This window comes from Coregonus clupeaformis, chromosome 34 (assembly GCF_020615455.1).
Source record: "Coregonus clupeaformis isolate EN_2021a chromosome 34, ASM2061545v1, whole genome shotgun sequence".
Taxonomy (NCBI): domain Eukaryota; kingdom Metazoa; phylum Chordata; class Actinopteri; order Salmoniformes; family Salmonidae; genus Coregonus; species Coregonus clupeaformis.
In genome coordinates, this window is record NC_059225.1 from 38,387,503 (window position 1) to 38,411,087 (window position 23,585).

Genomic DNA, 23,585 nt, shown 5'->3' on the forward strand with positions numbered 1-23,585 from the left:
GGTGAAAAATCTGTTTATGTGCCCTTAAGCAAGGCACTTAACCCTAATCGCTCTGGATAAGAGCGTCTGCTAAATGACTAAAATGTAAATGTTTACTCCAATTGGGGAAGGGGTGGTGGGGTTGGAAAGTAATGAAGGGAAATATAATTTAAAAAAGGATATGGGTGTGTGTGTGTATATATATATATATATATATATATATATATATATATATATATTTGCGAGAAAAAAAACATATGGGGGATTGGAAGTGATGCAGACAATTACATTGATGGAAGTTACAATCTATCTGAAATATTAAAGCTGATCTACTTCTACTTCTATAAAACTAAAAAAATGTACCCTCTATACCCTTGTCTGAAGATTAACGGGCATGTGAAAATACAGATTGTGCATTCTGCGTTTGATGGATCAAAGCATGTTTGCCTCAGCCAAGACTGAGGAGCACAGGTAAAGACAAAACAGGTAAAGATTATGTGATTCTATGCCAGAAATAAAGGTGTTTAGAGGGGAGCGGATAAACTTCAAAGGACTGTAGTGGCGAACGGCTTTGACATCTAAACTTGATCCCATGCCTTCCGCTATGTATCATATGTGACTCCGACACTATATAGGTACCATTTGAACCCAAATATTTATAAATAGGCTTTGTTGTCTTTCCAACATATCTAGAATGATGAACCGTGGAGTTTTTATTCATAGATTAATTTCTTATTGTCATCAATGAGTATGTTTACATGCACACTAATAAGTAACTATTACATTTGGAGGGGCATTCTTAATTATTTTGGGCTATATTTCTTATCTCAATTTTCTTTTCTTTTTGTGCTGTTTTGGTTATGGCCTTCGGAACCACTAAAAGACCAGTGTCAGAAGATCTGTGGGACCGACCAAGCACATATCCTAAAAGCATATCAGACATGTTTTCAGGAGCAAGGCCATGTAGTGCTTTAAATATCAATAAAGCCATTTTCAAATCAACTCTAAAACTAACACGGACGTTAAAACCTCTAAGCCATTTGGGTGACTATTTAGGGGACCTTGAGTGGTTCTGGACCGGTTCTGACAGACATTTCTGTGTACAACGCGCTCTGTGCAGTCACAGCATCAATTCCTGTGCACTCCATGAAAGGTCTGGTTGTCCCGCATCTAATGCTGTCTCCCACGCTCAGATGAGGGGACACACTCTTTTCACTCCATGTATAAAATTGAGCACACCGCCATGCAATCTCCATAGTCATAACACTGGCAGTAGAATGGCCTTACTGAGGAGCTCAGTGACATTCAATGTGGCACCGTCATAGGATGCTACCTTTCCAACAGCAAGTCAGTTTGTCAAATTTCTGCCCTGCTAGAGCTGCCCCGGTCAACTGTAAGTGCTGTTATTGTGAAGTGGAAACTTCTAGGAGCAACAACGGCTCAGGTGCGAAATGGCAGGCCACACAAGCTCACGTAAAGCGCACGTAAAATTTGCCTGTCTTCGGTTGCACCACTCCCTACCGAGTTCCAAACTGCCTCTGGGAGCAACCTCAGCACAAGGACCGTTCGTCGGGAGCTTAATGAAATGGGTTTCCATGGCCGAGCAGCCGCACACAAGCCTAAGATCACCATGCGCAATGCACAGCGTCGGCTGGAGTGGTTTAAAGCTCGCCGCCATTGGACTCTGGAGCAGTAGAAACGCTTTCTCTGGAGTGATGAATCACGCTTCACCATCTGGCAGTCCGACGGACAAATCTGTGGGTTTGGTGGATGCCAGGGGAACGCTACCTGCCCCAATGCATAGTGCCAACTGTAAAGTTTGGTGGAGGAGGAATAACCTCCACCCGACCTCACTAATGCTCTTGTGGCTGAATGGAAGCAAGTCCCCGCAACAATGTTCCAACATCTGGTGGAAAGCCTCCCCAGAAGAGTGGAGGCTGTTATAGCAGCAAAGGGGGGACCAACTCCATATTAATGCCCATGATTTTGGAATGAGATGTTTGACGAGCAGGTGTCCACATGGTCTAACAATGCACTAAGCAAACGTTCTCTCTACGTGCTTGTTTGGGAAACACTCGTAAATAACAATGCTTTTTGTATGATCATCGAAATGCTTAAGTTACATCGCAACTGGAAAACAAGGCCCTATTTTAGTCTAGTTTTAGTCACAGCCATTTAAGTCACATAATAGTCAGTGCATTTTCTATTCTTAAATAATGAATAGTTAGGCTCCCTCTAACTTCTATCATGTGCACATTCAGATAGCCTTGTCCAACTAGGCCTACTATCCCCTCGTATACCTTGGCTGGCAAGATTGATAATGAGGCAGATTGTAACCAATGCCAGCCATCATTAACCATATAGGCTATAAAGCCTTGGCTTTATAAACAATTTACAACAAATGTTCTCCCCATCTTAACCGTCTAGGGGGATAAATAACAGTGGTTTCCTTGAAAATAGGAGTATTTCATCTTTCCAAAAATGCTAAAAGTATCATTGTACTCCTAATATTCAATAGCACTCGCATCTGCGGACCGTGGCGCGAGAGTGGCAACACAGATGACTGAATAACAGCGCACATGGGAAAAGAGCTTCTGATGTGATCAAAGCAAAAAAAACTAAAGTAGGAGAGAGAGTAAATATTGTTTCTAGTTGAGGTTACTTACATGTCAAGTGTCCTGGCTTCGCATCAGTTCAAAAGATTGACGAGTGACTGAAGTGACCACCTGGGAATTGTGTAGGAGCCGGGCAGATCAGTTAAATCAAACCATGCAACTGAAAGAAGTCAATTCTGCCAAAGAGAGGACTGCATGAAATACATTACTCTGCATGCATGCTTAAGATTGGACAAAACTGGTCAAAAGGAGCTTTATGTCAAATTAATGTCCATTAGTCTCACGTGGAATTCTCGTCCCGTCACATTTTTGGCGCCTAAAATGAAAAGTAATTTCTAATAGTTATTGTTTTTTTCCAGGGCATCTCGTCTCGTTATCGTCATAGTTTTAGTCAGGAAAAATAGGTAGTTGACGAGTATTTTCCGTCATAGTTATTGTTGATGAAAAAAAAAAATTGTACACATCGTTCACTTTTGGGAAGACTGGTCCAGTTACTTGGTAGATAGCTATCATTAGTTAAAAGTAGAAGTATGTACTAATATGAAAGAGCAATTGTAAACTATAAAGTATCAACCTTAATTTATGAATGAGGTCCCAGGCAGAGGGTTTTTGGTTGAACGTGGACTTGCATTGGACAGTCCTTGCACTTTGAAACCCATACCCACCGTAATGTATATCACCGCCCACCGTGCCAAATAGCGTGAAAAGAGTGGTCGCATACCTCTGCTCAGAAATTGCATGCATCAACCAATGGTTGCGCGCCACGTAATCAACTGTGTCATCGACTGAGATATTGCTATAGATCTGGCAGGCGTCAGCAACGCCTCTGCAGAGGAACACGCCCAGTGTGTCCCCTGCGATAAGATGCAGTATGTGAAATCGGACACCTCATTTTCATGAAGAGCGACACGTCACAGTTTTCTGGCCTATCTAGACAAAGGATAGATTTGCTCTGGCTGTGGAGATCGATTGTGATACGGCTTATGAAACGGAATAATCTAGCGCAGCTGTTCCCAAACTAGGGGTCGGTGATTTGAAAATGGGGTTGCGGGAGAATTTATAATATCCTGTAAAAAATAATAATAATAATAATAATATCATCTTTGTTTCTTAAAAATCATTGTAATGAAAATTATTCAAATCTAAAAGTAAAAATTCAACCAGAGAGCGCCCTTAGATCGTGGGAAAAGGCCATACTTGACCGTTGCATTCCCATGGTGAATGGCTAAGCCCGCTACGCTATGAAACCACACACTATTGCAGAGACTTTGATATTACCGGCCGCAATTGATATGGTGAAAACAATGTGTGGGGAGGCAGAGGCACAGAAATTCACATCAATACCTTTTTCAGATAACACTGTGACATAATTGATGCTATAGCTAGCAATCAAGACCTCTGACTGAACGACTCAAAAACTCCCCACCTTATGATCTCCAAATGGACATTAGCTGTGAGGGCCGAGATGCCCAAGCTCAGATTTTAGTTCTCTACATGTCGGGGGATGCTAATCACGAGGACATATTGTTCTGTCTCATGATTCCTGGGCATTAAATGGCACAGGGGATGTTCAGCAGTGGAGGCTGCTGAGGGGAGGACGGCTCATAATAATGGCTAGAATGGAGCGAATGGAATGGCATCAAACACATGGAAACCATATGTTTGATGTATTTGATACCATTCCACTGATTCCGCTCCAGCCGTTAACACAAGCCCGTCCTCCCCAATTAAGGTGCCACCAACCTCCTGTGATGTTCAGTGACACCGCCAAAACACAGTGGTGTAAAGTAACTAAGTAAAAATACTTTGAAGTACTACTTAAGTAGTTTTTCTTGGTATCTGTACTTTACTATGTATATTTTTGACAACTTTTACTCCACTACATTCCTAAAGAAAATATGTACTTTTTACTCACATACATTTTTCCTTGACACATAAAAGTATTCGTTACATTTCGAATATAGTCCACATAAAAGTACTCGTTACATTTCGAATGCTCAGGCAGGTCAGCAATATGGTCCAATTCATGCAGCTATCAATATAATGCATTGTTATCCCTACTGCCTCGGATCTGGTGGACTCACTAAACACAAATACTGCATTTGTAAATGATGTCTGAGTGTTGGAGTGAGCCCCTGGCTGTACAAAAACACAAAAAAACTAGTATAGCATTTACTTTAACTTCTTATTTTTACTCAAGTATGACAATTGAGTACTTTTTCCACCACTGTTTTAAACCAGATACTTTTAGATTTTTACTCCAATAGTAATTTTACTGTGTTACCTTCACTTTTTGTAGTACTGCCAAAACATCCGCTATGCAGGTGTCTACTATCACCGGTTAACGCTTGATCTGATTGAATCTAGGCCCTAGTCCCCCATTCTACACAGAAAATATACTTTTCTTTAACTTCATTTAGTCTCATTGAGGTCAAAAGACTCTTTTCGTTTTTTGATTCTACACATCCAAACATGCCATTTTGTATTGTAATAATATTTTGTTGTGTGTGTCTTTGGTACACCTGAAACTTCCACACCATCTTTACAGCAGCACAGCATTACTGATCAATTCACTAGAAGCTCCTTACTCATAGACCTACTGATTCCTCATTTTAGAATCTCCTTCGCCCCGCTTGTGCAATGACATCAAGCCTCCAATTGACATTTCCATTTCAAAAGTGAGGGGAGGATCAAGCACTTTAAACAGCACAATGTGCCTGTTATTGTTAACCTCTGGTCATATGAAACGATTGTCTACTCAAAATCGTCGCAATTTCACTCAGGGTGAAAGTTGAAAGTCGGATGTAGTGAGCATGACACTGGAAGGGAAATGCCAGAATGTACTAATATACACTACCAGTCAAAAGTTTTAGAACACCTACTCATTTCAGGGTTTTTCTTTATTTTTACTATCTTCTACATTGTAGAATAATAGTGAAGATATCAGAACTATGAAATAACACATATGGAATCATGTAGTAACCAACAAAGTGTTAAACAAATCAAACTATATTTTATATTTCAGATTCTTCAAATAGCCACACTTTGCCTTGATGACAGCTTTGCACACTCTTTGCATTCTCTCAACCAGCTTCACCTGGAATGCTTTTCCAACAGTCTTGAAGGAGTTCCCACATATGCTGAGCACTTGTTGGCTGTTTTTCATTCACTCTGCCGTCCTTCTCATCCCAAATCATCTCAATTGGGTTGAGGTCGGGGGATTGTGGAGGCCAGGTCATCTGATGCAGCACTCCATCACTCTCCTTCTTGGTAAAATAGCCCTTACACAGCCTGGAGGTGTGTTGGGTCATTGTCCTGTTGAAAAACAAATGATAGTCCCACTAAGCCCAAACCAGATGGGATGGCTTATTGCTGCAGAATGTTGTGGTAGTCATGCTGGTTAAGTATGCCTTGAATTCTAAATAAATCACAGACAGTGTCACCAGCAAAGCACCCCCACACCATAACACCTCCTCCTCCATGCTTTACGGTGGGAAATACACATGCGGAGATCATCCGTTCACCCACACCACTTCTCACAAAGACACAGCGATTGGAACCAAAAATCTCAAATTTGGACTTCAGACCAAAGGACACATTTCCACTGGTCTAATGTCCATTGCTTGTGTTTCTTGGTCCAAGCAAGTCTCTTCTTCTTATTGGTGTCCTTTAGTAGTGGTTTCTTTGCAGCAATTCGAACATGAAGGCCTGATTCACACAGTCTCCTCTGAACAGTTGATGTTGAGATGCGTCTGTTACTTGAACTCTGTGAAGCATTTATTTGGGCTGCAATTTCTGAGGCTGGTAACTATAATGAACTTATCCTCTGCAGCAGAGGTAACTCTGGGTCTTCCATTCCTGTGGGGGTCCTCATGAGAGCCAGTTTCATCATAGCACTTGATGGTTTTTGCGACTGCACTTAAAGAAACTTTCAAAGTTCTTGAAATGTTCTGTATTGATTGACCTTCATGTCTTAAAGTAATGATGGACTGTCGTTTCTCTTTGCTTATTTGAGCTGTTCTTGCCATAATATGGACTTGGTCCATTTGGTATTTTTACCAAATAGGGCTACCTACCTTGTCACAACACAACTGATTGGCTCAAATGCATTAGGAAGGAAAGAAATTCCACAAATTAACTTTTAAGAAGGCACACCTATTAATTGAAATGCATTCCAGGTGACTACCTCATGAAGCTGGTTGAGAGAATGCCAAGTGTGCAAAGCTGTCATCAAAGCAAAGGGTTGCTATTTGAAGAATCTCAAATATAAAATATATTTTGATTTGTTTAACACTTATTTGGTTGATATGATTCCATATGTGTTATTTCATAGTTCTGATGTCTTCACTATTATTCTACAATGTAGAAAATACTAAAAATAAAGAAAAACCCTTGAATGAGTAGGCGTTTTAAAACTGTTGACCAGTAGTGTATATTCGATCTGTGAGAAGGAAATGTGGATGTTATATTGTATTTTGTGTCATTTCTCCAGAAATCTTGTATTAATTTCCCTAGAGTTCAGGCTTCCTAAGAAGATCTGCATCCACACAAGAACTCTATCGGAAGATTTTAATGTTGCTCGCTCTCCTCCGTCATGATTCCTTAGGAAAAAACAAGAGAGCAGGTTACCTAATCAACCATTTTGTTGTTCTACAATTATGTACACTACACACATACACAAACACACATGCACAGCCACGCAGTAAGATTGTGACACACTGTGGTGCTTACTTCCAAGCAATTCCTGGTACATACCGAACTTTGACTCTGGGAGACTGATGTGGTTTTAAGGAGCTTTAATGGTAGCCATCTGTGCCCACACATACACACACAAATACTATTGGTCTCCTTGGAATACTGCACATTTCTCTACACGCCACCAAATGATTTTTCTCAGCATTTTAAGAAAAGTCCAAGTCTGAAGAAATGTATGGTGAATCAGAGTCACTTCATATGACAGTCAGCTAAAGTAAAGATACAGCAACTCTTGGAGGATAGTAGAAGTTGCTAAAAAAAAAAAAAAAAATCCCATCAGGGTGAAGGCCAAGAGTCAAAACGTGTTGGTTTTACTTTTAACAATAAAGCTTTTTCCGTCAACTCCCACTGTCCTTCAAGAGTTGCTGAATCTTCACTTCAGTTTGCTCCTCAATCCATGCACCTTGGTTGGAGAGGGACGTAGTGGCGGTGTTCCCTTACTTTGCACATGACAGTCTGCTACAATGACTGATAGTGGGTGAGTCTTTTTGTGTACAAAATAAAACATTTTCAATTAAAACGTGGTCTTTATGTCAAGAGGTGAAAAAGTGACAGGTTCTTTAAAGCTCTGGGTTGAGCAGGCATCGTGACGTAGAGGCAGACAACAAAGGAAGAGTAAAATAAATCAAATAAGGCATGGCTTTCTCCATAAAACATTTCAGTTAAGTTCCACACATCAGTGCATATTTGTTGTTATCCATGCTTTGCTTTCACTTCTTAGTTCTTCCCTTTTCATTATTCTACTTTAAAATCCATGCTATTTAAAATCACAGAACATACAATCCAAACCCCCAAAAAACAAAGGGGCACAGGAAGCAACACAGTCCAGCAAGCAGGCATCAATTTTCTCTTCTCAGAACTTAGTCACAACAGCAGAACTCCATTAACCTTGTGCTCTCACTAAACGTATGACCTACAAGCTCCCTGCTCACAGATCCACCATGCCTCTGCATTACTTCCTGTGGGCGGCCGCCTAGAACACAAAAATGGGGGGTTAAATACACACATCAAGTTTCAAGTTGTATTAGTCGTGTGTAAGGGATACGCACGGTATACATCGTCCAACGAAATGTTTACTTGCAGGTTCCTTCTCAACAATGCAACAACACATAATAAAAGAAAACTAACAAAGTAAATGGCTCACTTAATTGTCCAATGGGAGCTCTGATTGGGTTAATGTGCAACTAGTCACACCTGTGACACTTTAATGATCTATAACATTTACATTTTAGTCATCGTGATTGAGGGCACACACCCAATTGCTGTTGGGACTGCTTCTACATTGGTTCCCTGGTGGGAAATAGAAGAATTACAAGAAAAGTGTGACTCTCATTGGTTTTAATGTATGTCTAAAGAACTTCAAGGTTGCACATGAGGACTCTGAGAAGGACCTTGAAACATGGATTATTACAGACCAGGGCCCGGTTTCCCAAAAGCATCTTAAGGCTAAGTTCATTGTTAGAACCTTCGTAGGAGCATCGTTAAATCTCTGAGCTGTTTCCCAAAACAATTGTTAATGTTGCACTTGAAAATGCTCGTAATCTAACGCCTACCTCAGACAACTCGTAGAAGAGCTAAGCGCGTTGTTAGATGCTTGTTTTGCCCTCCCGCATTACTTTATACACAGAAGATCTCCACTAAACATAGAATCACATGGTCAGTTGCACAACTGAATGCATTCGACCGAAATGTGTCTTCCACATTTAACCCAACCCCTCTGAATCAGAGGTGCGGGGGGGCTGCCTGTTGTTGGGGGTTAACTGCCTTGCTCAAGGGCAGAACGGCAGATTGTTTAACTTTGCTGGCTCGGGATTCGAACCACAAATACAAAGTTGCCAATGTCTTTGCAATTGATATAAACAAGCAACGTATAAAATATGCTTCAAATGAAAACAGAGATGACTGCATTAAAACATAAACAGTAGGCTATGCCTCTTTCAATCATATTGAAATACATTTAATGTTCAATCATGTTATATTTTGCTACTTGTAGGCTACTGTCTGTAATTTGTCTCAATATATGTATTTCATGATGTGTAGCCTAACATGTGCGCAATGATGTGCCAAATCTGTGATTTAGTGCATTTGTTATTGGGTAAGCATTAGAATAAGCCGCGTCAATATTTGCAGCCGTAGGTGGTAACATCTCTCTAGGAGCTGATCCGTTGTCAGTATTGTGAAATAATTCTAATGTTAAGGAAAGATTGGAATGGAAAAAGCTGATCTGAGAGCAGCGCTCTCTTTCTTTCGATCCTATCAGTCTCGACACATGCCCTTTATACCCCAATAGACTTCTAGAATGCAAACAAACATGGCTCAAAAACAAAGAACAAATGACAATTACAAGTTCACTTAGTTTTAAAGAGCACAACCTGTTCTTTAATATGACACCACATTCATGTCAATAGGAATGACACTCATTTTGTCTTCCATTGTGTAAAAACACTATCAAAAACCGATTAACACTCAACAAAAAACCCTAGAGTATTTAAATTGTAGTACATTTGACTAAATTACTCACTCAAAATGTACCAAGTATAATATATTATACTTATATTATTTACATAGAAATAGTATTTTTTTAATTCCAAAAATGTGACCACAGGACAACATTCAAAAAGTATTTCAAAACCCACACAAAGTAGGCTATTTGATTGACAACGATTCTTACGTCTGTAACAAGGTAAAAAAAAAAAGAGACTATTTAAAATGTAGATAACCTCTTTAAATAAGATTTTGTACAGACTAGGTGTCACGCCCTGGCCTACAGAACTCTAGCTAGTTTGGTCAGGGTGTGAATATTCTAGATTTGTATTTCTATGTTGGCCGGTGTGGTTCCCAATCAGAGGCAGCTGTCGCTCGTTGTCTCTGATTGGGAATCATACTTAGGCAGCCTTTTGGCACTGTTTAGTTGTGGGTTCTTGTTCCGTGTAAGGTTTGTTGTGTTGTACCTTTGGACTTCACGTTTCCATTGTTGTTTTGTCGTGTGTTTATCGTTAATAAACATGTACACATATCACGCTGCGCCTTGGTCCGACCCGTCTTTAAACAAACGTGACAGAAGAACCCACCAAACGAGGACCAAGCAGCGTGCCCAGGAGCAGCAGACACCCTGGACACAGGTGGAGGAGCAGAGAGTATGGACTTGGCGGGAGATAACATTTTACATTACATTTTAGTCATTTAGCAGACGCTCTTATCCAGAGCGACTTACAGGAGCATTTAGGGTTAAGTGCCTTGCTCAAGGGCACATTTACGTCATTTAGCAGACGCTCTTATCCAGAGCGACTTACAAATTGGTGCATTCACCCTATAGCCAGTGGTATAACCACTTTACAATTATTATTTTTTTTTATTTTTTTTGGGGGGGTGGGGGGGGTAGAAGGATTACTTTATCCTATCCCAGGTATTCCTTAAAGAGGTGGGGTTTCAAATGTCTCCAGAAGGTGGTGAGTGACTCCGCTGTCCTGGCGTCGTGAGGGAGCTTGTTCCACCATTGGGGTGCCAGAGCAGCGAACAGTTTTGACTGGGCTGAGCGAGAACTATGCTTCCGCAGAGGAAGGGGAGCCAGCAGGCCAGAGGTGGATGAACGCAATGCCCTCGTTTGGGTGTAGGGACTGATCAGAGGCTGAAGGTACGGAGGTGCCGTTCCCCTCACTGCTCCATAGGCAAGCACCATGGTCTTGTAACGGATGCGAGCTTCAACTGGAAGCCAGTGGAGTGTGCGGAGGAGGGGGTGACGTGAGAGAACTTGGGAAGGTTGAACACCAGACGGGCTGCGGCATTCTGGATGAGTTGTAGGGGTTTAATGGCACAGGCAGGGAGGCCAGCCAACAGCGAGTTGCAGTAATCCAGACGGGAGATGACAAGTGCCTGGATTAGGACCTGTGCCGCTTCCTGTGTAAGGCAGGGTCGTACTCTCCGAATGTTGTAGAGCATGAACCTGCAGGATCGGGTCACCGCCTTGATGTTAGCGGAGAACGACAGGGTGTTGTCCAGGGTCACGCCAAGGCTCTTCGCACTCTGGGAGGAGGACACAACGGAGTTGTCAACCGTGATGGCGAGATCATGGAACGGGCAGTCCTTCCCCGGGAGGAAGAGCAGCTCCGTCTTGCCAGGGTTCAGCTTGAGGTGGTGATCCGTCATCCATACTGATATGTCTGCCAGACATGCAGAGATGCGATTCGCCGCCTGGTTATCAGAAGGGGGAAAGGAGAAGATTAGTTGTGTATCGTCAGCGTAGCAATGATAGGAGAGGCCATGTGAGGATATGACAGAGCCAAGTGACTTGGTGTATAGGGAGAATAGGAGAGGGCCTAGAACTGAGCCCTGGGGACACCAGTGGTGAGAGCACGTGGTGCGGAGACAGCTTCTCGCCACGCCACTTGGTAGGAGTGACCGGTCAGGTAGGACGCAATCCAGGAGTGAGCCGCGCCGGAGATGCCCAGCTCGGAGAGGGTGGAGAGGAGGATCTGATGGTTCACAGTATCAAAGGCAGCAGACAGGTCTAGAAGGACAAGAGCAGAGGAGAGAGAGTTAGCTTTAGCAGTGCGGAGAGCCTCCGTGACACAGAGAAGAGCAGTCTCAGTTGAATGACCAGTCCTGAAACCTGACTGGTTTGGATCAAGAAGGTCATTCTGAGAGAGATAGCAAGAGAGTTGGCTAAAGACGGCACGCTCAATAGTTTTGGAAAGAAAAGAAAGAAGGGATACTGGTCTGTAGTTGTTGACATCAGTGGGATCGAGTGTTGGTTTTTTGAGAAGGGGTGCAACTCTCGCTCTCTTGAAGACGGAAGGGACATAGCCAGCGGTCAAGGATGAGTTGATCAGCGAGGTGAGGTAGGGGAGAAGGTCACCGGAGATGGTCTGGAGAAGAGAGGAGGGGATGGGGTCAAGCGGGCAGGTTGTTGGGCGGCCTGCAGTCACAAGTCGCAGGATTTTATCTGGAGAGAGAGGGGAGAAAGAAGTCAAAGCATAGGGTAGGGCAGTGTGAGTAGGACCAGCAGTGTCATTAGACTTAACAAACGAGGATCGGATGTCGTCAACCTTCTTTTCAAAGTGGTTGACGAAGTCATCCACAGAGAGAGAGGAGGGGGATTCAGCAGGGGAGGAGAATGTGGCAAAGAGCTTCCTAGGGTTAGAGGCAGATGCTTGGAATTTAGAGTGGTAGAAAGTGGCCTTAGCAGCAGAAACAGATGAAGAGAGGATCTGGCAAGGCAGATGGAGGCCCTGAAAGGGATCAGGGTGGAGAAGGAGAGACAGCCCCAAGAGAAAAAAATGGGGGGGCTAAAAGGGTGGTCGGGGAGCGACAGAGAGGAGCCCCGACCACTGCACTCGTGGGGGCTCAAGGAGGAGTCCTCACTGGAGGAGGACGGGGCGCGGAGTGTAAAGGACGGAGACAGTCATAGACCTCCAGCGCCGGTTCCTAGTCCGGTACGCCCCGTACCTGCTCCCCGCACCAAGCCAGTAGTGCGTGTTCCCAGTCCGGCCCGGCCTGTTCCTGCTCCTCGCACCAAGCCTGTGGTGCGCGTCGCCAGTCCGGCCCAGCCTGTTCCTGCTCCTCGCACCAAGCCAGTGGTGCATGTTCCCAGTCCGGCCCGGCCTGTTCCTGCTCCTCGCACCAAGCCAGTGGTGCGCGTCGCCAGTCCGGCCCGGCCTGTTCCTGCTCCTCGCACCAAGACAGTGGTGCATGTTCCCAGTCCGGCCCGGCCTGTTCCTGCTCCTCGCACCAAGCCAGTGGTGCGCGTCGCCAGTCCGGCCCGGCCTGTTCCTGCTCCTCGCACCAAGCAAGTGGTGCGCGTCGCCAGTCCGGCACGGCCCGTGCCCGTTCCACCGGTGCCTGATCCAGTCGGTTGCTCCACTCCGGAGCCAGAGCGGTCTGCTCCACCGGTGCCCAGTCCAGTTCCGGGCAGCGGCTCCACGCCGGAGCCGCCACCGAGGCTGAAAGCCCACCCGGACCCTCCCCTATTCAGTCAGGTTTGTGCGGCCGGAGTCCGCACCTTTGGGGGGGGGGTTACTGTCACGCCCTGGCCTACAGAACTCTAGCTAGTTTGGTCAGGGTGTGAATATTCTAGATTTGCATTTCTATGTTGGCCGGTGTGGTTCCCAATCAGAGGCAGCTGTCGCTCGTTGTCTCTGATTGGGAATCATACTTAGGCAGCCTTTTGGCACTGTCTAGTTGTGGGTTCTTGTTCCGTGTAAGGTTTGTTGTGTTGTACCTTTGGACTTCACGTTTAGTTTCCTTTGTTGTTTTGTCGTGTGTTTATCGTTAATAAACACGAACGCATATCACGCTGCGCCTTGGTCCGACCCTTCTTTAAACGAACGTGACACTAGGTCTGACACAAAATGTTGAAATAGTGGCCTACTTTGACAATTCAGTGAATGCAACAAGTATTAGAAAGATAATAACAGAAACAAAATATTTGTAGGACAAATTCAGTGTTTGCATTTAGCCTACAACATGTCATGGAACTTCTGGAAGCACGGCTCCATCCTGCAAAGTGGCACACATCTCCCTCTCTTTGCCCTGCGTCCACTCCGAATGCACACCACACATCCGCTCTTGTGCCCTTCAAACTTCACCTGCTTTCAAATCAGTTACAACTCGGTCCACACGCCCTGGTGCCACACTCTTGGCTCCCCTCCTCCTGCCACTGTATCCAAATCACAAAGTGAATGCACAAGCTGCATTTTGAATGCCTTCAGAGACCAGCGGTTTTGGGGAAGGAGCCTTTGCAGGGTCCTCAACACAATGTACGCATTTATGATGGCAATGTTGAGCATCCCCCAAAACACATACTTCCACCATTTTCTGCCTGTGCGTCCAACATTGTAATAGCTCCTAAATTGGTCAAGATGGTCAACCCTGCCATTTTCTTGTTGTAATCCATTACAAGCTCTGGAACAGATATAAATTCCTACCACTTTTAAAAACAACTCCTTAACCCCTGCCACTGTCACTTTAGGCCCAGGCTGTGTGGTACAAGGGTGAATGGTGGGACTTGGGGCAGACACACTCCATGGAAACGTAGGCTCCCCTCTCAGGTGTGCTCTCCCCCTTTCCCTCCCTCCCCCTCTCCCTCTGCTTCCTCCTCTCCCTCTGCTTCCTCCTCCTTTCCATGTTCCTCTCCCTCCACTCTTCTCTCTCCTCTTCCTCTCTCCCTCCACATTTCTATCCCTCCAATCATCTCTAACTCCTCATCCTCCCCGCCTTTTGCTGCTGAGCCCTGACTGTCCACATCACTTCCTTCGATATCATTGACCTAGAGGAACAGAGTAACAGAGGGAGAGGAGAGGAGCAACAAATAGGATAAAGTTGTGGTCAGGAACATAATCTCTCTCTCTCACACACTGTCGGTCTTCCTGTCTTTCTTTTTCTCAACCATACACACTCTCTTCCTAATAAGAGGTTTCCATAATAAACTCATCATATGAGCTCCACTCCGCGGGCATCTACCCTAACACGACAGCTAAGCTGTCAAATAATAGGAAAACGAAGCAATGTATAGCCTATGAAGATCTGCACCTAGCAAACATGACAAACCATAACCTAAGCCCAACAGATAAACACAAATTACTCTAGCCTTCATTTCGGTGGCTAGTTAGCTGGTTGTCTGTAGCAAGCAGCTTGGGCCGTTTCCATATAAATTACATCGGTAGAAACGATACAAAACAACCAACTAGTTAGCTGACTATATACAGCTGAACACTGCAACTAGTTCCATGATAGAGAGCAATCATTCAACCTCCACCACTGATGTGCTCGCCAGTACCAACCAGGTTATCATGTCATGACTTGCTAATCTGAGAGCTATTCCCCAAGTTTCACAGCATCAAACATATATCTGATGTTTACTTATTTCACTCACCTCGACATCATTGCTTTGCAAAGTGCAAGGATGTGTCCGAATCCGTATCACCAACCAACATAGAGATACAGCCTCTTTCACAGTGAAAAGTCGGGTCCTCTTTGGCGCCGTCATTTTGAGTAATGAAGTGGGAAAAAAACGTTGAAAAGTCAAATGTCAGCATACCCTGTTTCTGGTTGATGACAACAGCCACGCAAATACGACAACTGGTTGTTAGCAAGTTCATTTTGCGATATTGACACAGATATTCTTGTTAGAAAAACAAGGCCATTCGCAGCCCTATAGTCATTTAAAGAAAGGCCGTTGATGGCCACTATGGGTTCTAAGGAGTTAACAACGTTCTGTGTGGTGTTTTGTGAAACACATGTCACATCTTTGGATGTTGTAGGAAAGATGCATTGCTAAAGCACTCATAAGCCTAAGTTCCATTGCTATTAGGAAAGCGGGCCCAAAGCCTTATTACACGTACAGTTAATAAAGTGTTACCAAACAAAGTTCACCGGAGGATTCCAGTGAAGATGACCTTCCTATAACCCTCTCTCCAGTCTCAGTCATTCTATAACACAGGGAGGACTTAGTCTCAGGGTACTTGTATGACAATTACTAATAAAGGCTGGTAGATTACAGGGTGCTGTGCAAGGAATTCATTAACTGCCAGAGCGAGAGGTTTTATTCAATTACCACGTATAAACAACTCTCCTCTCGGTTTCTGTTATTTCGAAGGGCTGGACATTTTTTAACATAAAACTCCCACTGAAACCCATTGGCTTCTGCTTGTTAGAGATGACCGTAAACATGCAACAGCTGTGCTGCTGGCTTGGCTGCTGCTTTCGTCAGTAGCATACCTTCGCCTTTCTGAGGCTATCACATCTGATAGTTTTGTTCATGGCAGTTAGTTACCTTCTAGGCAGACTTGCAAAGAAAAAGTTCAGTGTCTGTGTTCTTTTGCCAGTGTCTTAATCTTTTCTTTTTATTGGCCAGTCTGAGATATGGCTTTTTCTTTGCAACTCTGCCTAGAAGGTCAGCATCCCGGAGTCGCCTCTTCACTGTTGACGTTGAGACTGGTGTTTTGCGGGTACTATTTAATGAAGCTGCCAGTTGAGGACCTGTGAGGCGTCTGTTTCTCAAACTAGACACTAATGTATTTGTCCTCTTGCTCAGCTGTACACCGGTGCCTCTCACTCCTCTTTCTATTCTGGTTAGAGCCAGTTTGCGCTGTTCTGTGAACGGAGTAGTACACAGCGTTGTACGAGATCTTCAGTTTCTTGGCAATGTCTTGCATGGAATAGCCTTAATTTCTCAGAACAAGAATAGACTGATGAGTTTTAGAAGAAAGTTATTTGTTTCTGGCCATTTTGAGCCTGTAATCGAACCCACAATTGCTGAATCTCCAGATACTCAACTAGTCTCAAGAAGGCCAGTTTTATTGCTTCTTTAATCAGCACAAAAGTTTTCAGCTGTGCTAACATAATTGCAAAAGGGTTTTCTTTTTATCCTTTTAAAACGATAAACTTGGATTAGCAAACACAACGTGCCATTGGAACACAGGACTGATGGTTGCTGATAATTTTTTTAAATTTTCTTTCGAAAACAAGGACATTTCTAAGTGACCCCAAACTTTTGAACGGTAGTGTATGTGAGAATGCTGTTCATTGACTACAGCTCAGCGTTCAACACCATAGTGCCCAGAAAGCTCATTACTAAGCTAAGGACCCTGGGACTAAACACCTTCCTCTGCAACTGGATCCTGGACATCCTGATGGGCCGCCCCCAGATGGTAAGGGTAGGCAACAACACATCTGCCACGCTGACCCTCAACACAGGGGCCCCTCAGGGGTGCGTGCTTAGTCCCCTCCTGTACTCCCTGTTCACCCATGACTACGTGGCCAGGCTGACGACACAACGGTGGTAGGCCTGATCACTGACAACGATGAGACAGCCTATAGGGAGGAGGTCAGAGACCTGGCCGTGTGGTGCCAGGACAACAACCTCTCCCTCAACATCAGCAAGACAAAGGAGATGATCGTGGACTACAGGAAAAGGAGGGCCGAACACGCCCCCATTCACATCAACGGGGCTGTAGTGGAGCGTATCGAGAGTTTCAAGTTCCTTGCTGTCCACATCACCAACAAACTATCATGGTCCAAACACGTCGTGAAGAGGGCACGACAACGCCTTTTCCCCCTCAGGAGACTGAAAAGATTGGGCATGGGTCCCCAGATCCTCAAAAGGTTCTACAGCAGCACCATCGAGAGCATCCTGACCGGTTGCATCACCGCCTGGTATGGCAACTGCTCGGCATCTGACCGTAAGGCGCTACAGAGACCAGTACATCACTGGGGCCAAGCTTCCTGCCATCCAGGACCTATATACTAGACGGTGTCAGAGGAAGGCCCAAAAAATTGTCAAAGACTCCAGTCACCCAAGTCATAGACTGTTCTCTCTGCTACCGCACGGCAAGCGGTACCGGAGCACCAAGTATAGGTCCAAAAGGCTCCTTAACAGCTTCTACTCCCAAGCCATAAGACTGCTGAACAATTAATCAAATGGCCAGCCGGACTATTTGCATTGACACTGCTGCTCCTCGCTGTTTATTATCTATGCATAGTCACTTTACCCCTACCTACATGTACAAATTACCTCGACTAACCTGTACCCCCGCACATTGACTCGGTACCGGTACCCCCTGTATATAGCCTCATTATTGTTATTTTATTGTGTAACTTTTTTTTTACTTTAGTTTATTTAGTAAATATTTTCTTAACTCTATTTTCTTAAAACTGCATTGTTGGTTAAGGGCTTGTAAGTAAGCATTTCACGGTAAGGTCTACACCTGTTGTATTCGGCGCATGTGACAAATAAAACATTTGATTTGATCAGGAAACCTGATACCCTTTATCTTTATGTTTTATGAGGACATGAATAGGGTATTTCAGTGCATTATTCCCCTTGTGATCTCTTCCAGAGACAGGAAATGCAATGATTGAGTTGGGTAAACATAGAAAGTGACCTTCTAATGTATGTTGAATGAATAAAACATGGCTAGACCCAGTGTCCCAAAGTGACATCGCTCTAGCCTTTACTATCAGGATAGGTCTGTGTATAGATTTTCTGGCAAATGCACAGATGTTCCAAAATTCCCACAATCCTTTTCTGTTCCCATGTGGCAAGGCACAATTCATTACACGACATAGCCTGAGCTTGGAATATCTGTCCTGGATACAAATAGACTTAACTTGTAAAAAAGGATCAGTTTGAGCAAGGCGAGCCGTATAATTGCATATCTTGATCAAATAATGATAGCTATATGGGATGCAAGGTGATTTGCCAATCAGTCAGTCTGCGCAGTCCGAATGCAATTTAGTCGATCTCAGAAATTCACATTATTTGACTTGATAGGGTCTAGGATAAGTTCCTTTGTACATGCATATCTTGTGTAATTTTCAAATAAAACAAGCATTCACTATAAACCTCATTGGCTTTGATCAAACAAATGTGTAGGCAAAAATTGATATGTTTTTGTGTGGGAGAACCATGGGGGAACAGGGAGTTCAACTTTATTAATATGAAACCTTGATTAGTGAATTCCCCCGAAAGTCGCCTTCGCATTCCGATTTAATATTCCCATACACTTCCCGGTCCCTACGGTTAGCCTTAATTTGTCCAGATGACGCAGATACTACTCAGCGTTAATGCAAACTTCCTGTAAGTACAGCAACCGCCTCAATTTGACTGATGAAATCATCCCATTGGAAATGGTTTGCTCTCCTCAAGCTCCACCACAAATGTAATGGTGCATTTTAAAGCATAGCCCAGCCCTCCCAATCTTTCATCTTTTCATAGTGTCACGCCCTGGCTCTGGGGACTCTTAAATGTTGAGCCAGGGTGTGTAGTTTCTATGTTAAGTTTTTCTATGTTTAGGTTCTATATCGTTTAGATCTATGTTGGCCAGGGTGGTTCCCAATCAGAGGCAGCTGTAGCTCGTTGTCTCTGATTGGGGACCATACTTAGGCAGCCTGTTTGGCACCAGTCTGTGTGGGATCTTGTTCCGTATAGGTATGTTATTAGTCTACCTTGGACTTCACGTATCGTTTGTTTGTTGTTTTGTTCGTGTTCAGTACGTTAATAAATATGTACGCTTATCACGCTGCGCCTTGGTCCGTCTCATCCGTAAACGATCGTGACACATAGACCTTACGTGTGAAACAAAGTGTTATCCACTAGCCTCAAATGTTCATGTACATCTATCCCAGTGAGCACAAGACATTGAAAATATGTATTTTCAAACATCTTATGCTCATAGGGATGCTTCCCTCAAACTATATATCAAATCACACAGACAAGCGCTATTACTCCATTTCATATGATCATTATATGATAGAGAGATCCATAACACTGACATAATCTGTAACAGAGACCCGGCATAAAATCTAATCAAATTACCGCTCATCTGGTCTTCATTGGACGGGTCCGGATGGAAATGAGATGTCCAGGAAATGGGTGTCAGACTATGTGGCCATGCACAGTACATGACAGTGTGTGTGTGTGTGAAAATAGGAATCAGACTTTGAGCACATGTACAGTACGGGACAGTGTGTGTGGAAATGGGAGTCAGACTATGTGCACATGCACAAAACATGAAAGAATGTGTGTGTGTGTGTGTATAACACAATCTTACCTTGCCAGAGCAGACTGTTTTCCTGCAATCCTGTCCAACAATCCGTCTTGCCAGTGTCTGTTCTTGCTGTCATGTCTCATCTCTGACTAGCCTCCACACAGAACCATCCAGAATGTTTGGATTAGGCAAAGGGGTCCTAGAGAAAGAAACACACACACACATCCTTTGAAAACATTTTATTGTGGTTTTCCAATTCACTAAAGGAGTGCATTGCAACAAAACGACACATCCAATAGAATCCAGGCATTGACTGACTCTTAAACTAACACTGATTGTAAATGGATCATAAGCAATGGTACCTATCAAAACAATGGCTGAAAATGGAGGTCCTTGATCTGAGCATACAAACCAAAAGGATACCGTATCTGCTATTTTTCCATTCCTTTGAAAAGGAAATGCTATTAGCTTTAGAGCAGAGGCGTAGGTTATTAGGAGAAGCAACAATGTGCCCATAGGAGCCCTGTAAAACGTCTGGAAGACAGAGGGAAACTTAAGGGGAGGGTTGCTGCCTGCCAGACAGAGCCTAAAAACAATATCAACAAAATGGTAAATCAAAGGAAGAATTTCGGACCCGGTGCCACAGCAAAGAGAGGATAGACAATGTTGTGTGATAGACGCTGATCTTGGGTCAGTTTTGCATTTTTCCCCACTAATGGTTAAGGTTATGATTGAAGGAGTGGAAGCTGGTCTTAGATCTGTACATAGGGGAAACTTCACCCTGGAGCGTAATCAACAGGGTGGGTAATGTCTCATGTTGTATCCACTCAGCACCTCCTTTGGTTTTACAGGCTCCAAGGATAACACTCATAACTTTATGGGCTGCTTTCCCAGACTAAGCTTGCTCCTGGACTAAAAACCATGCTCAATTAAGATCTCCACTAAAAGTGTTTTTTTTTGTCCATGACTTGACTTAATCTGTGTCTGGGAAACCAGCCCTAGAACCGTGAAATGACGCAGAGCAGCCTATCTGAATGCAGCACACGCCAAGAAATAATGCTGCATAAACGGTAGCAGCCTCGTGCTTCTTGGTGGACTCTGCAGGATTAAATTGCCTGTGTACCCATTGATCACCCATTGTTTGATTACTGCATGTTTGGCTTGGCACCTAAAACCCTCACAAACTTTTACAGATGCACAATTGAGAGCATCCTGTCGGGCTGTATCACCGCCTGGTACGGCAATTGCACCATCCGCAACCGCAGGGCTCTCCAGAGGGTGATGCGGTCAGCCCAATGCATTACTGGGGACACACTGCCTGCCCTCGAGGACATCTACAGCACCCGGTGTCACAGGAAGGCCAAAAAGATAATCAAGAACCTCAGCCACTCAAGCCACAGCCTGTTCTCCCCGCTACCATCTAGAAGGCAGAGACAGTACAGGTGAATCAAAGCTGGGACCGAGAGACAAAAACAGCTTCTATCTCCAGGTCATCATACTGTTAGCTAGTCACCACTAGCCGGCCTCTACATAGTACCCTGCCCTAAACTTAGTCACTGTTACTAGCCGACTAACACCCGGTACTCTACTCTGCACTTTAAAGACTGCTGCCCTATGTACATAGTCATTGAACACTGGTCACTTTAATAATGTTTACATACTGTTTTACCCACTTCATATGTATACACTGTATTCTAGTCAAGTGGTTCTCTGTAGCTCAATTGGTAGAGCATGGCGCTTGTAACGCCAGGGTAGTGGGTTCGATCCCCGGGACCACCCATACGTAAAAATGTATGCACACATGACTGTAAGTTGCTTTGGATAAAAGCGTCTGCTAAATGGCATATTATTTACATTTACGTTTGTTTCTCGTTTACTTGGACCCTGGCATAACTTCATAGTAGGGTGGTCAAACCTATTTAGGTCACTGTGTTGGGATGACACATGGATAAAAGCCAAGTTATGCTTGATCCAACATGCGGACAGAGGCTCTGTGTGATGCAATTGCGTAGCCTCTGGAGGCCAAATCAAGCTCCGTACCGCATCCCTGTGTGCCGCCCAAATTTTGTAACAATAGACACACACGGCGAGGCATGGCTTAATGTGACCATGCCCCAAGTCGGGTACAGCCATAGGGTACTCCCATGTTAAATTGCCTACTTTACTCATAACCCGACAATCGCTGTATTCTTTTTTTTTTATAATTCTATAAACATTTTAGATATACTTGGTTGGTCGTTTTTAACATACTTCTATGTCGTCTTAATCAACAAACTACATCACACCTAAAAACACTGATTCTAAACGTAAAAATGTTAGCATGAACGGATAGGCTGTCGCATGGAATGTACGTCACGATTATCAGCCAAAGAGCCGAATCCAATGGACTTTCTTCAGCTAGCTAACGTTAGTTAACTAACCCTACTTTTATAGCTTGTTGCGTACCGTTTTGTTTGAACAATATTAGGAGAAAAGACCACCAAATTAAGTTTTATCAACTGGCCAAGGACCAGGTTAGACGAACCTCATGGTTTCAGGCTATTCACAATGATGGAAAGCTGTGGGCTCCAGTTACTCGATACATTTGTGTGTTCGAAGCACTTCACTCACAGTAATTCGGTAGCTAACACTTGTTTGTATCTACCTAGCTTTGTGAATTGCCTGTTTAAACCTGGAGATTCCACCAAGTAGGTGTAGATATCGCCATAGGCTTCTTTGGGCCATTTATTAGGGTTGTCTGTATAGCTGGTTTCCGCAATGTTGAAAGGACATATCGGCAAGCCAACAATAATCACAGTAAGCCACGCCGTGTGTATCTATGCGGAGGGCTCCGTATAACTCTGTATAGTTCCGCATTGACATGATTGGTTGACGGTAGGTGGGGACAGTACGTCCTGTATAAACACAAACTCCGCAGACTTTAACCATTTAACTCCCTTTTTGTAGCTACATCTTGTTTGGCCATCGTTGTGTCAAGTCACTCCGGTTCACACTGACCGTGGCACTTTTTCCAACTGATCTGTTGATAGCGCCTGTTAAATTCAGGGCATCAATTTTGTTGAGAAAAATAGCAAAACTTTTGTAGTTCTTGATCGCTAACTTTATATCTTTCAAAAACGGCGCGGTAGAAAGGACAATCAACACATACTGAGCAGCTCAGGTTATAGACAGAAGTTGCTACATGGCAGACCAATCATAAGTAATCTCCCGGCATGTCCAGCCCATCCATTATCTCAGCCAATCATGGCTAGCGGGAAGGTTCCTGTCTTTTCCCATGGCTAAACCAACTAGGCTTGTAATTTAACCATTTTATTTCTATTTATGGATTAAATACATGTTTGTTATCAAAGCACATGAAAGTTCACATGTTCCAGAAGGCATTTCTGCCAAAAAAACAAATTTTGATTTAAAAAATCAAAATGGCTCTCCTGTGAAGTAGTGAAGTGCGACATATGCCTAGTTTCCTGAAACAAGTCACATATTTGTCTGTTTGCGCTGCATAACATTTAGAAGTTGTCCCTTTTCAGGTTTAGAAAAAGTGACTGCTAAATGCTAACTCCCATTCGTATAAGCTGGTAGCATAGCTAACATACAGAAATCGGTGGTGGTAGTCAAAGTAGTTTTTAACTGTAATGCAGTTGATTGATGATGACATGAACATATATTGGGCTTGACATCCATACAAGCATTATACTCAGATTTTTACCTCAACATAGTGTGAAATACATATATAAAACAGTAGCCTAAATGT

At 43.7% G+C, this 23,585-nt stretch overlaps 1 protein-coding gene across 1 annotated transcript in view; it reads right to left on the reverse strand.

Moving 5' to 3' along the window:
• Window positions 1-7,375: 7,375 nt before the first annotated feature.
• The window catches only part of txndc16 (thioredoxin domain containing 16), a 68,209-nt gene continuing 51,999 nt past the window's right edge, over window positions 7,376-23,585 (reverse strand). Inside the window, exons 19-20 of the transcript XR_005995389.2 lie at window positions 19,898-20,033; window positions 7,376-8,322 (exon numbers count right to left, since the gene is read on the reverse strand). The gene's annotated coding sequence lies outside the window, so the exon portion shown is untranslated. The remainder of the gene's footprint in view (window positions 8,323-19,897; window positions 20,034-23,585) is intronic.